Source organism: Polypterus senegalus, chromosome 1 (genome assembly GCF_016835505.1).
Source record: "Polypterus senegalus isolate Bchr_013 chromosome 1, ASM1683550v1, whole genome shotgun sequence".
Lineage (NCBI taxonomy): Eukaryota > Metazoa > Chordata > Cladistia > Polypteriformes > Polypteridae > Polypterus > Polypterus senegalus.
Genome location: NC_053154.1, coordinates 202,467,305 through 202,483,508, shown reverse-complemented (window position 1 = coordinate 202,483,508; position 16,204 = coordinate 202,467,305).

Below are 16,204 nucleotides of genomic sequence, written 5' to 3'. Positions count from 1 at the left end.
ACCAGAATTGAACATAAAGGAATAAAAGTGACACTCATAACAACAATCTTAGCAGTATCATTTCTTAATCCTGTATACTTTTGTTTATTTCAGCTTCCATAGTTGTGCAGACAGCTTATAGGAGTCACTTTTTTATGATACTGGGAAAAAATTTTTTAGAAATCACATATTCAAGGGGGAAAGGGTCACATGAGAATTTCCATTCTTTACTTTTTGAGATATATTTTACTTACAGTATATTTACTAAGGATCAATATTGTATTGAAAAATATACAAAGATAAAGATGTACTACTATTCACAATATATGCTGTGATTGTGAAATGTCTTTGTCTTCTCACCTGCCTTGCTAGCAGAGAACTGTGCTGTGTGTAATAAATGATCATATTTTGTGATGGTTTTGTGAATTTCCCCTTGGGATTAATAAAGTATCTATCTATCTATCTATCTATCTATCTATCTATCTATCTATCTATCTATCTATCTATCTATCTATCTATCTGGCCAAACAATTGTAAATGCAATTGCTTGTTTTTTCCAGCTATATTATCATCAGCTTGTAAGATTAATAAAACCTAATTTAAACATTTTAATTGCAGTACTACCTGTAACTGGTTACATTTGCGTTTTGGCTTTTAGCTAACATTACAAAAAGGATTCACTAAATAAGAGAAAGAGCAACTGGAAGAGTAAATATTTTGCTTTTTTTTCTTATCCTGTTGATTGTCTGTGTTACCTTAGTGCATTAAAATGAATTTCCATATAATTTGTTGTGCAGTTCTGCTGCTTTAACCAGAAAAGCAAAATAAAAGCCATGTGTAGTTAAGGAAAGTTCTATATTCAAGACTGGCTTTACCAAGTCCAAGACAACAACCTTCTCAGATCAAGTCAAGACCAATTCTAAGGGTGAAGGGGATTTTGGTAGGTCAGCACCAATAATAGTGAGTGCAATGCCAAGCTGTAATGTAAATATAACTAATTCCTTCCAGACTGACTTGCTAATTCTCTCATTAAGTTATCTTTTGACTCAGCCATACTGAACCCTTGCAAATTCAGTTTAACAATGTCTTTAAGCATGTATTTACATTATGTGTTTTTTTTATTTGTGGAATCTGTTTATGTGGTTTATTTTTCATTTTATAAAGTCTATTTTCTTTGTTTATACAATGTAGGTTAGAAGTGTCATGTGACTACGTTCATCACAATGATGACATCATAAGGGTGCTGCTATAAATTTACAATGGTCAAACTTGTGTTATCCCTTGGATAATACATAATTGAAAACTGTAAATCGCTCATCTTCTAAATAGGCCCTAGTTCTAGGTTTGAACATTTATATGGACTTCATTTTGTATTTTATCATCTTGTCCTTTTGGTCCTGGTTGCTCATTTCTATTTTTTTATTTTTCTGTTTTCGTTGACTATGTCCTAGTCAACAATTATTTCTCAAAATAATCTTCAGACAAATTTTGTGTTGCAGTATACATATCCCCAATTGTTGAGTGGAGGCACACACAAATGGTCACGAAAATGTGGTCATAAACATTTTGCTCTAATTTTGGAAAAAAATTGATCATACTCCCTATTTTTCAGTATTATTACACCTCGTAATTTGAAAAAAAAAATATTTTTTGATCTTGTTATGCTTTTTTTGTTGCAATGATCAAATAAAAGTGTAGGTCAAATTAGAACATATTATTTAACCTATGCCTTTTCACCTATACGCAACACTTTCCATAGAAAAACATAATATACAACCCTACCCTCATGAAGGCCATTGTGCTTCACTGAAGTACTGTAGAATTCACATTAACATATAATTGTAATGTATGACACAAATGCGCATCATCATTCTTATTTGTTATACCAATAACATTACTATGCTGGTAAGTAACATAAATACGCTACAAACGTAAAACTAAATAATACCCAATCAATATTACCATATTGATCAATACAAGGAGGACCCCTGGCTGAAACTCAACATCCTTGTTTTGTAAGACTAGACACATTACCCCTCCTAACAATATTGTTTTTGTTTTCTTTTCTGTTTTCTCTCTTTTTTCACATAAAAGACACCTCACAGATGCTTTTACCTTAATGGAGAGTGAAGAAATGAGAAATAAAGAATATACATGCTTTTAAAAGATTTTTAGGTTTTAAGCCAGAGCCTATATTGTTTAATATTCCTAAATTCTAATGTTCTCATAGGCAAACAGTACACAGTTTTAGAGAAGATGTCTTAGAGTCAGGTGCTATAATGTTTATTGATAAGTCACACCAGTTTATTGAGAATATACAGGATGTGTTGTGGTAAAGTCACTTATAATGCACATCTCTCTCAGGGAGCATGCTGCACAACTAGTGCAGCTGACAACACTGACAGAGACAATTAAACTCTGTGACAGAAACCTCACAGTTTATAGTGATACCTGATTTCCTTTCAATAATGTGCTTGATTATATGCCAGTCTTGGGATGCTACAGTTTTGACAATGCCTCTGAGGAACAAGGAAAACACCGGTAACTTGTTTTAGGCCTTTGAAACTTTATTTTGAATTGGTTTGGAAAACTAGTTGTTGTAAAATTTAAACCATATGAACGTTTAAGCTTTTTTTTTTTAAAAAGGAACTGTTGTAATGCAGAGGCACAAACACGGCACAAAAGCATATAAGGTCTCCAAAATAAGCACACGTAGGCTAGGACCTTCACTGGCCTATCCTGCCGATGTTCACCCCAAGGCAGCCATTCCCTACCAGCATGCTTCGACCTACTGAGACTCAAATGGGTAAGTTGGCTTTAAAGTTTAAAAAATGAAGATACCTGTAGTTCCAAAAATATATCTGGCTTTTAGACAAGGAGTACTCTCTGGACCTGAAGGTCCGCAGTGGCTGCATGTTTTTGCTTTAACCACATTTTTAATTACAACCTATTTATTTAATACTAAAGCAATATGCTATTGGTGCTTAATTTTAGTTAACTTGTTTGTTGCAGTTTAGAACCCTTAATTGCCTATTTTAGTTGTAAACAGCTGCATTGTAGCTTTAATTGTTGCCTGTTTTCTTAACCAACCATCGGTTAATAATGAGGTGTAAATGACAAAGGGACCACCAGCTTTCCAGTTAACGTGCTTCCATTTCAATCTGTGTATATGCATCATGAAGTTTCTGTGTTAATGCAATGTCTTGAAATAAATGAGAGGGAATGGAAGGACTAAGAGGTGCCAATCTGTTTAGGACCAAAAAAAAATATGGATAATGTCCTCAGAAAATCTACAATGTGAAAAACATTTGTCTTGGAAGAATGAAAGCACTAACAAGCCATATAATTAAATGCCAAGTTTCACTATCTGCTAAGTCTGGCTTCTAATTACAAAACTGGTTGGAATGAACACCTCCAACCATACAAAAAATCCCACAATGAATCTTTATAAATAAATTATTTATTAACAAAGTTTGTAAATATAATCAAAATGCTCAAAAACAACAAAACAGTTGCCTTTAAAGGCAATCCAAAGCAAAGTAGTCCATATACACAATCCAAGGTTGAAATCCAGAAAACAGGGCAAATAAATTACAAAAACCAGTAAATCAAAAAAACAAACATACCCATCATACAGTATGACTCCTTCACAAAGTCAATTATCCACCACTGGATCTCTCCTTCTGACTTCAGCCAGAGGAAGGATCCAGTAGCAGTGACATCAGGGTGGCCCTGCCTCCTGGGACTCCACCCACAGTGTAGAAGGAATGAATGCCAATTTAAAGAAACAGTGCAAATTGAAACTAATAAACAAAGCTGACATAAATACTATAAAGACAGAAAAAAATCATAACAAAAAAATAAACATTAAACAGAAAATAAATACAAGCCAGGTAAAAACCTGGCTGTAATAAAACTAGAACAGTATTTACAGCCATAGGAAAATGACTAGTTGATGAAGCAGCAAATGCAATTATTGTGCTTGGAGATGCTTTTGTGCTCTGAAACAAGTAGCACAGGAATTGAATATATAATCATTAGTATGACTAGTGGGCTCTGCCCCCTGCTCGCTTCACTCGCCATCCCCTGCAGTTTGGTTAACCAGATATACAATTTAAAGAGATTGTTATTTTCATGGGAATTGTTACATATGCATTATTTTCACTTTTACTTTAAAACTTCAATAAAAACAATACTGTGTTTGGAATTAACTTTTCTTCAAGATCGCATTGAATTTTGATTCCTTGTTTGAGTTTACATCATGACACCGCAATGTATAACTACCCGTGAGTGAATATTGTATATTTCTCTCCAATAAATAAACCGATTTTTTCGAATGTTTGTCCCTGTGATTTGTTAATTGTCATAGCAAAAGCTATTCTAACAGGAAACTGTAAACATTTTAATAAAAATGGCATATCAAGATCTTCTTTTGAATCGTCCTTTGCTTTTGGATATACACGAATATCAACTCTGTCTTTGATATCTCCATCTTTCAAAGCTGTTACCGCTGACAATTCATCTCATGTTGGTTTATTATAAATGTGACAGTGATCTTTCGGATTCATTTAGAAATCCAAGAAAATTTCTTTGCCTGTGTTTTGCAGATAAATTTCATGTAAAGTGCAATACTTTTTGACATATGGATTTGTATCCATTATTGGCTGTATAACTTCTAATACTTCCAATCGATTAACTCTTTCAATTCTATGTTGCATCGGTTCTCTGTGATCATAAATATACACCTGACTGAACTGTGGTTTCTTCAAAATTAAACTTGTTATAGCTTTAATTGTTGCGGGACTACAGATTCTAATAGTCTAAGGTCCGTTATTGTTTAAACCTACATTTTGAGCATTGAATGATGCAAAAGTGAACAGATTATTATAGATTTGGATATTTTGCTGTAGTGTTTGTGGATTTCACTTTCACCAAACAACAAATCTTTTAATTCTCGCGGATATGCCTCTTCATTGGGAAGAAACAATACTTTCCCTGATGGCAACACGAATTAGATGATCTACAAGTCTCCAACTTAAACTTTAAAGCTTTACAATATCTGCATACTTCTGACATATCACCTATGTCCATATATTCAATCTTTTTTTGCTGTTCCGGTATTTCACAGAGTAATAATTTCCATTTGTTAGCGTTAATGCAATCTTTACTATCATTTTTTGGATACTTTCGAATTTTATGACTTTCATAATTTGTAACTTGCTCTGCATGTGTATTGCTCCAACGTTTTTTTCTGAGCCTTTCAAATTTCACTGCTTTCATAATCTCTAACCTGCTCTGCATATGTTTCACGCCAACGTTTTTGAACTTCTTTATGACATTCTACTTTGTCTTCTTCTCTTTGTCTTTTATTTCTGACTCTGCTTGGACCTGCTAGGTTTTTAATTCCACCTGGTCAGGGATGATTATTACTTTCCTTTATTTCACAGAGTAATAATTTCCATTTTTTATTGCTAATGCGATCTTTACTATCTTTTTTTTGAGCCTTTCAAATTCCACTGCTTTCATAATCTTTAACCTGCTCTGCATGCGTATCGTGCCAACGTTTTTGAATGTCTTTATGAAGTTCTACTTTGTCTTTTATTCTTTGTCTTTTATTTCTCACCCCAATTGGACCTTCAACATTTTCAATTCCACTTGGTCCAAGCTGATTATTACTTTCCTTATTTTCAGAATTTGCACATAGATAATTATTGTTCTTTTTTGCATTCTTTTCTCTCCATTGCTTTTGGGTCTCTTTTTGAAGCGCTGTTCTTTCTTCTTCGCTTAGTCATTGATGTGTCATCTAGAAGATATATAATTATTGTCCTGATAAAATTTAAAAGAACTGAGAGTGCAGGAAGTGCCCGGACACAGACAGGCAGACATTGTTAGTTCACCCAACACACGTTTATTTACAATATATACAGAATAAAGTGCCACACACAACCCCAAAACTCCCCCAAAATTCAGGCCTCACAATGCCTCTCTTTTCTTCAGGCCCGCCTTCACTCCTCTCCTCCAAGACTTCATCTACTCCGCTCCCGACTCCAGCCATTGAATGGAGGGAGACGGCCCCTTTTATCCTCACCCGAACGAGCTCCAGGTGCCTCACGATAACCTTCCTCCGGCCCTCCCAGGTGTGGCAGAAGTGCCGGACCTGCACCCGGAAACACCCCGAGTGTTCCTGGTCTTCTTCTCCCAGCACTTCAGGTTGTAGCAGAAGTGCTGAGGGCCAGAGCCCCTCAGGCATCCGGGCACCCCCTGGCAGTGACCATGGGCCCCTATAGGGTTGAGCTTCTAAGCTCTGTTCCCGTGGTCCCCTTGTGGTCTGGAGGAGGCTCCTGCAGACCATGGCATCACCCACAGGATGCCTCTATGAGGCTCTCGTTACCCTGCAACCATGCTGCCTCTCTTTGGCGAGTCGCTTCAACCAAGCAGCACTTCTACCACTCCAGCTCCCAGGTCACTCACTGAGCACCGGTTGCGTGATGCCTTAGAGACTTTCCACCCAGCTGCCTGCCTTCTCTGCCTCTCATTTGCTCACTTGCACCAGAACTCTCCGCCTTCTGCTTTTCTCTCTATTCTTTTATTAACCTCCTTCTTTTTTTTGCTGTTTTGTTTTTCTCAGTGTCAATCGTGCACCCGAGGAAGCCGATGAAGCAATTGAGACAGACTTCACCCTCATGTGCAGGTGTGTCTCACCCCAATTACTCCACCAACCCCCAGCAGTTGCATGAGCACACACACCCACAGAGAATGCTTGGGCCAATTAATTGTATATTAAAAACAGGCACCTTTTTCTGAGCCATGGACCTACTATGCCACAACCATTAATTGTACAATGTGTGGTTTTCTCTTTCTCTTACCCAGATGGGAGGCTCCAAGAGGACAAAGAAAAGAAAGGTGCTATACACTAATGGGACTTCCCAGGTGGAAGGATTTGCATCCTCAATAGAGGAGAAGATGGACTGGCATCTCAACCGGGCATGTTTCTAGTACCTTCCCTGGCCAGGATAAAAGAAGAGAAGGACAGGGAAAGACTGTCTCTGAAGGCAGTGACCCTTGATATCTGTGCCCATTCAGGAACCAGCAGAGAATGCTCAGATTTGTAGTCCAGCAGCACAGCCCTGCTGGGGTCTGTGTGTGCCACAAGAGGCACTGCAGGAAAATATCCCTATTATGTGGGAATTCCATGCGACCCAGAAGTATGTACTTTCATCGGACAGTAGCCCTAGCACTGGAAGTACTCTCAGGTCCTCAATAAAATGGAGCACACTCCCTTGGCCAGGTGAGTCCTAGCTGGGAGGAAGGAAGGCAATACTCAGTTGGAGAATGGCAGTGCAGTGGAGAAAAGAGAAGTGACTGTGGAAGAGATAACTCATGTTTTTCTACTTTCTGGAGGTATTTATATAATAATCACCCCTTTGTTTGAACCCAGAACTGTTTTGGACGTGTTTGGGGTTTGGGCCTTCACAGCAGTGGTATATGTACTTCTTGATAGCTGATAATAATAATATTGTTTACCCAATGAAAATGTGTTTACACTGTTGCTAAGCAAAGGATAATTGGTATGTACCATTGTTTAATCGATCGTTATGTTGATCTAGGTAGAGACTGAAGTTGTTATATACTTTTGGACAGTGGGTGGTTTAGAGAGAGATGGTCCACCAAGAACACTGTCAAGATCACTTGCACAGAGTACAGGGACTTGCAGACAGATGAAGGTACGGGGCAGACAAGATGCAAGACACACAAATAGTGACATCCACCTCCAGGAAGAAACAGTTTCACTAGAGAGATGCCAGTTGTTGGTCCAGCAAAAGAGGGATGGCTCACGAGCAGATCAATCAAAGTTGGTGGACAAGAAGCGAGGCGTGCATAGGTTGTCGTAGCAACACAAAGGACTCAGAAGTGAAAGAGAATGCTCATTCCACGAGAGAGAAATGCCAGCCAGGTTTTGACAAATTAGTAAGACTTTTGCTGGGAAATGAGTGTTCGGCAAACGGAGTGTTTCAGTGGAACAGTTGGAGGATTAATCGTTATAGTAACACAGCATGCAACTTGGGTTGTATCTTCTACTGTTATGTTTTAATAGAGTGTGAACTATTTTCTCTGTCTTTAAAAGGTTTTCACTCCTGATATATCAAAATTCTTATTTACTTTTATCATTTAGGTGGATTTTACATTGCCTGGTGTAATACAAGTTACTGTTTTTTTTTTTTCTTAAAATTGTTGCTGTGTCTTTCATTGTATGTTTACCCATTGCTCAATTTAAAGAAATCTGTGTATTATTATCTTTAAATTTTAAGAATTTCCACTACTCTTAATAAATAATTTGAGTGGTATATTAAGATAATTTAACTGTGTTTAGGTTATATTACCTATAAGTGTGACCTAGACACCCCTCACAAATATCAAAAATGGACAAGCACTGATTTGTGTAACAAACAATAAGGGAACGTAAAGGCACCTTAGGAGCAGTTCCCATACTTTTTTGTCCATACTAAAAGGATCACTGTTTCTTTCCACCTCTTTAAAGTTTCTATCCAAGCTTCCTTTGGAGTTATTTCTAAGTTTTGTTTTCCCATTGAGTCGGCAGTAGGGTTCTTTAGGGCATTCATTAGAAATCTGCCATTCAGTTAGTTGGGGCATATATACAATATACAGTATATAGTATTTTTAAAAAATATTTGTTATTTTTTGTTACAACAGCCCCCAGTCATATAGAATATATGGTGTTTCTTGGCTGTCATTCAATTTCACCAAACACACAGGGGTTTATTACTATAAATTATGCATATTTTATACAATATTTAATATATTGACATTAGTACCAGTTTTATTACTTTATTCTGCTGCTTTTTATTTTTGTAAATCACAGGCTGTTATTTATCCCGCCTGTTAGTGTCCTATAGCCGATACCCAGAATGCCTGTTGTGCTATATCAAATAAATTTAATCCTGAAGCAAAATCTAAATCACTTTATAACCAAAAAATAAAAATCATAACTAGACTGAAATTTAAAATCAGATCCTCCACTAGGGATACCTATGTTAGTAATTTAATTCAAATTAAAATAAAAATATAACACCAGTACAAAAACATCCTTGCAGTTTGAAATGTTGCTTACTTAACATTCTCTCTCATGTTAGATCTAATTATTACTTACAGAGTTCAGATTCAAAATTTAAATATTATGCCATTAAATGAAGTTATTTATGAACCGTGCTTAATTACATTTGATTTGGTTTGGCTCGGACAGTGTGACATCTAGATTCTAACTCTGTATGCATATTTGTAGTTATTTTGAGAAATGCAGGCATAATTGTGGAAAACAATTTGCTTCAGCTAACATAAATTAGTTTGGGGCTTTGGATACAGCAGCTCCCATTAAAACAAAATGATTAAAGTGCATAGGAACTCACCCTGGCTGGCTAAGTGAGATTATTCAAGCACTTAAATTATATTGAAAACTGGTTTTAGATGGAGAGCAAGAAAGCTGCAGAAATTATGAATTGCATGTACAGAGAGTAAAAAAGTATAAAAATTTCTCTTTATAGCTCACTCAGGCTACTGTTCTAGATTAATAGATTGCAACAGTAATAATTTTCATGTACTGTTTAGAACTGTGGCTAATCTAACAAATGGTAATTCTGAATTACACTACAAAATACCTTCAGACATCAGCCATGTAGATTTTATGAATTTCTCTAATGAGAAACTTGACAGTATAAGATTCCAGATCGTAGCATCACCTCGCAAACTTAATACACACACCACTTTAGCCATTTTAATTTGGCAACAGAGCAAGAAGCCATAACTGTAATTTCTAAAATAAAAACTGCTACTTGTTCCTTAGTCCCAGTCAAACTACATTAGTAGAAAGCTTAATTGATGTTATGGCAGAACACATTCTAGGCATTGTTAATAGTTCATTAGTGAATGGTGCAGTTCCCGATGCACTAAAAGTGTCATTTATAAGACCACTACTTAAAAACCCAGAGCTAGACCCACGTACACTTAATAATTATAAACTATGACAAGTGGACAGATTGTGATGGAGCTAGGAAAATAGTTGAGTCACTGGCCAGGTTACCCCCATTTAAGTTTCAGGTGTCTAACCACAGGAATAAACAGAAAAGAAATGGTCACTCAATATTCAAGCTCAAAATGGAACTCGTAGCTTTTCTGGCAGTTAATTACAGCACAAAAGAAAAGAATGCTTGTCAGTGGGAGCTCTGTCTCTATTGATGGGAGAATGAGCCACCTTCTTCCATGCAATGCCTGATTTTATTGCAGTCCCTATCAGAAGAGGCAGGGTCAATTTGAGGCTAATCTCATGGGGCCAGATGGGACTTTCAAACAAGAATACTTGTCTGGGGACAACCTGTTAAAAAGTGTGTAGTGAACAGAAGGGAAATCTGGTAAGCTATATTCATAAGGCATCTTACATAAACACCCTCTCCCAGTTTCTTCTCTTTGCATTTTAAACTACCACCCTGGTTTCAGGGAGAGAGTAAAAAATACTGAACAAAGACTTGACAATAAGAGAAATTAAAAGCTAAAATTGCTTAATAATTAATCTGCATATTGTAGTGAGAGCTGACACAGTGGAGACAGACAGATAGACACACATACATAGACCACCACAGCTACTGTTCTCCAAATGTTTGTGAAGTCCCTCTGTATGCTAAGATATGTTTCTGTCATTTTAATCATTGCATCACTGTATGACATAACAATAGCAAATAGAATTTAGTTAAGCATTATGGTCTACAGATTTGAAAATGTATTAAAAAGCTGCAACTATTTTGTCATGGCTTGTTTGCATTTCCATTAGACAGTAATGTTCCATTTCTTTTTTTATTCATTTAGGCGTGCAGTCAGAAGGTGGATGCTTTGTGTTGGGCAGATTTATTGATTCGGGTGTTTTGAGTACTGACATCTGTATCTCCTGTAGCTCTTCTGTATCAGCTCACTTAAACAGCAGTCCTATTGATGGAATGTACCACAGCATTTACTTCAAATGCATATTTTTCAGTTCATATTTTCATGAATATATCTGGTAATTCTTTCAAGCTTACATCGACTCCTACACTATCATTGTAATGCTAAACAACAGAGAGCACATACAACACTTCTAACAACATATCATTCACATTTATCAATCATCTATTAATGGTGTTGATTGCCAATGTATAATCTGATGCTACAGAAAGATTATTCCCTTGCATCAGGTTATGTTTATTCTTAAAACCAATTATGCTTATTTTTAAAATTTGCAATGTGCTCTCTGCACACGTAGCACACACTTATGTGCCTAATAGGTACGTTTTAGAAGTAAATAAACAGAAGCTTGCTGCCCGTTAATGAGAGCACCTCTGATCTTTACTGTTCAAAAATACTGCCCATACTTTGAGCAGCACCTTTATGAGGTGTTGGATTAGTTGAGAAATGTGACATTCAGTGAGCCATCTTAATTGTTCCCACCTGGTTTTAAGCAAAATTCACTCATGGTTGTCTCCAGATATATATATACAGTATATTATATTCCTGGCTTCAGTGAGATTAGTCACATGATGTAGCAGAAAGAAAAGTACAGAATAAAGTCCTAAATCAAACATTTCCAGTCTTTCCCTTATGACAGCCATTTCCTAGAGATCCCCTTATTTTTAAAAAATTTGCTTGAGATCATTGTATTTTTCTGACATTTGACTTTGCTTTACTGAATTTTGAATTTTACTTTGCTATTTGGTTTCTGTTTTGATCTACAGTATTTTTATCTTGTTTCTGACAGTTGCTTTTTGATTTGCCCATTCCTGGATTTAAACTCTGTTTCATTATAATGCCTTTTGCTTTGTCACTTATTATTAGTATTTTTACATTCTGCTTTTTGGAAAATGACCTTTTTAAATATATGGTTTTCAGCATGTCTGCTTCTTCACTAGCTCACCCCATGCTACATTATTTTCTAGGTATGTACAGTCAGCTGTGTTTGATATGGTGGTGTTTAGAAGAGTGGTGCACTGCCTTACCGTTACATATTGGTAACAACATGAACATGGTGCCACTTCTGAAGGCATGATGACCTTTCAAGTATCAAACTTTTTTTGTTTTTAAAGTCAGTCCAAAGTTTGGACAAAGTTTGGACTACTGCAAGGCTCCATCTTTTATAACATAAATACAGTGACATCATGTATTGCAATATCAGTGGTTCATGTGACAAGCAATAAGCATAATCAACAATATGGCAGCATCCATAAAAAACAATGAAGAAAGGTGGGACACATACAAAAACAAAATCCGAAATAACAGTGTGATTACAAGTTAAATATTATGATAAAAATGAATGAACATGAAAATAATAAGACTAGATAGTACAAAATATTGGAAGCCTCTCAAACATGATCCTGACAGATATTAAGAGGATTAATGTGTCCCCAGAAATCATTCCCCATACCATTACACCACCAGGGCCAACTCATACTTTTGATACAAGGGAAATTCTAGACCAGTCTTCTGCATGTCACCGCAGAAATCTCCATTGACCAGTTTGAGTGATCATAATTTATGTTCACCATAGCCTCCTCTTTAGGTTCTTAAAGGACACGAGTGAAACCCAAAATGATCTGCTGCTGTAGTCCATCCACTTCAGAGGTGACCTTCCAGACGTGACTGCTATAAATCAGAATATTTGTGACCTTTCTACTGTTTAGGACAAGTCTGGCCATTCTTTTTTGACATTTCTCATTAACAAGAACCACCATTCTCTGTACCACTCAATATATATTTTTGTAAATTCTGCCTCTCTGGTGATAGTGTGTAAAATTCAGAGAAAGACAGCAGTTTATTGATACATTTCAGACAAGGTTCCACTCCTGGCTGGGGTTAAAGTCTCTGTTTTATGTCTTCTTTGTTCATATTTGATTCTATTGTTTTTGCTGATATTGTGAATTATTTTGGAGATTTGATATGATTAATTATTTGGTTAGTTTGGGGTAATGTTTAGTTTCTTTGTGTGTAAGCTGCCTCATGTTTTGTGAGTGGCCCCCCAAAGATTGAATGCCCTCCGTCCTATAAATCTGGCAAGTCTCTCACAGTTCCTGGTAATTCATTTTGATTGTGCTATGGAGTTGATGAGTTTACTTGTGTTTTGCTGTACTCGTCCCTTTTGAATATTTTTGGAATTTTCCTCTGTTTTTTGACCACTCTATTTGGATTCTGTAATAGGACTTTGTTAATCTTAGATTGCCTTTGGTGCTTTTCGGAGCTTTACACTATAACATTTTGTGAGAGTAAAACTTTTATTTTATGAGAATCCTGCATATGCCCTTATTAAAGTTGGGTTTGGTGGTATACCCCCTTTAGTGGGCATCTACAGAAGTGCTTTTGGAACTTTTTAGTGCTGGAACTTATTTCACAAAATCTGTGAGATGTTGGAACCATGAATCATGTATTCCTTTATATAGGAGTTTTACTGGTTGCTCTGTATCAATCAGCTGCTAAGCATGTATCAAGTGCTAGCTTCCTACTGCTTGATGTACATTATTCAAACTGCATCGTCCATAAGGTCTCAATGTACAAAGTATGTGTTCACATATAAAGAGCTCTGTATGAGCGAATGCATTCAACAAATGCAATTGCTGAAGGGAATGTCAGTACAGAAAAATTAATTTGTATTAATTCAACGTGGCTGCTGCAGGCAATGAACACATCTCACATCAGTCTATCAGTAGTAATCATAACACAATAATACATTCTGAAAGTAGCAGTAGCTTTTCCAAAATAACACCACCTCTACTTCTCAGGCTGAAATAAGCATTATTGTGAATGTTTGATTAATCATTTGCAATTCCATTTCACTTTCTACTTTCATATATTTTAAAGTCAAGCATACGCTATGTTCACTTTCCTGGGTAAATCTTTAGAATTGACTGATGTCTCAGCAATATGTGTGTCTACAATCTAGAATTATGACTGTTATGGACTTGACTAGTGTTAAGAATCTGGCTCCAAGAATCATATAGTGGTAAGTCACATAGATTACATGCTTGCCCATTGTAAAGTTTCATCAAACAGCAAGTCAACCTTCTGACCATGTTTGCGCACTCAATATAATGGGTTGCAGATATATGATAGGCTTTTGGATAAGAGCTCTTTCTGTCGATAAACAGATGAACCTAGTAAAGTAAAAATACAGTCAATTCTTTTTGAAGATCACACACTAGGTCATTGCTTGGCATTTAATCTATAACTTTCTCCTTTACTGTGTAACCTCTTAACCACATGGCCTTAATCACCTCAAAATTTTCTTTATTTCCACTTTTGAAACCCTTGTTCTCAAGAGTGAGATGAAAGTTTTATACTCCCTGTTAAGAGATATTTTATTAAGATCAGTTTAGAAAAATCATGGCCATCCAAAATTTGACATCATAGTCCATTTAATAACACATTCATGGGCTGTAACATAGGAAATCACACAGTGACTATAATGAATAAATACTTTTGAAATTATATGTTATAATTTTAAACCTTTTTGTTATACTGTAACAGCTATAAGCAACTATATAGATGAAAAATTATATTGCAAGTGAGGGAATGGATGGACTGGCATCTTAAATGGGATTGAGGATAATTCCCTATAAGACAATGAGGCCACAATGGAAGGACAACAAGTTGGTATCCAAGTTGGAAGGAACTAGTAATGAATGGAAGAGGGAGGAAGAGCTTTTATGAGCAGTTCCTCCCCCAGTGTAAGAAGTGCCAGTGGCAATGTTTGGACACAAACAGGGTTGCATATGAACAGTAGTGAAGACTGGATATCCTTATTATGAGGAAATACCGTGTGACCCAGAAGTGCTTCCAATCAGCAATGTAATAACACCAGAAATACTCCCGGGTTCAGCATAAAAGAGTACCTTAGCTACCTCAGGGTCAGAATCGAAAGGAGGCGGATGAGGCTTACTGAGGTTGTACTGGAAAGGAGATAGAGGTGCTTGTTATTTCAACTGCCTTTTACTGTGTTACGGTATGACTATAAAATAAACATTTTATTTTACCCTTGAAATTGTGTTTGGCTAAGTTGTGTCTGATGGTTGGGGTTCTGGGGTGCCGGGGTGCCCTATACAGTCCACAACTTATATGTCTTTAGCTAATAAGATGTCATGGATGACATGTTGAATAATTATACAGTTTTAAGTTTGATAAACTGAAACACCTTTATTTCACATTCTTTAAAGATCCCAAATAGCACACAGTGTATAACATTTTGTTGTAAAGTAAGTTAAACACAACCACCTAAAAGGTAAAAAAAATATGGTGCATATTGGTATGCCCAATTATATGTGAGTTCATTATTTGATGTGCTGATAAAAGTGACCCCAAAATCCTATACGTAGTAAAAGCTCACTGTAACAACATAAATCATTAACATTCTTTACCTTTCTATAAATGTTAGTATTTACAGTTCAGAATCACTTCCTGACTAAAGCACATGTAAAAATTGTCTTCTTGAATTTAACTAATCAAACAGCATCTATTTCCCCAAATATAACTTAATTTACTGAAATGTATTTTAATTATTCTCCTATCCAGCCATCCATTTTCCCAGTAAAGTGTCACAGGGAACATACAGGGCACACTTACACACACACATGCATACTTATTTGTACAAAGCCAATTCAGAGTTGCCTATTAGCAGGCACAGAATTGTGATGTTTGAGAAAACTAGAGTCACTTAAGCAAAACACTCATGCAGACATGGGAAAAAATGCAACAATGTGACCATTAATCTATACATATAAAGGGGAGTTGGGATCCGAGAGACAGTGTTTGTGGAGGGATGGTGAGTTAAGACGGGAGGGGGAGTCACGTGATCATCTCCCCTCCTATTCACCTCATTTCGCTCCGAGCTGAGCTCCGCAGCTGACGCGGTCTTACCGTTCTTTTTCCTTATAGTGTTTAGTCCTCTCTCCTTTACTGATTTATATAAAGGAGAGTTGGCATCCGAGAGACTGTTTGTGTGTTTGTGGAGGGATGGAGAGTTAAGACGGGTGGGGGAGTCACGTGATCCTCTCCCCTCTCATTCACTTCATTTCGCTCCGAGCTGAGCTCCGCAGCTGAAGCGGTCTTACCGTTCTTTTTCCTTACAGTGTTTAGTCCTCTCTCCTTTACTGATTTATATAAAGGAGAGTTGGCATCCGAGAGACTGTTTGTGTGTTTGTGG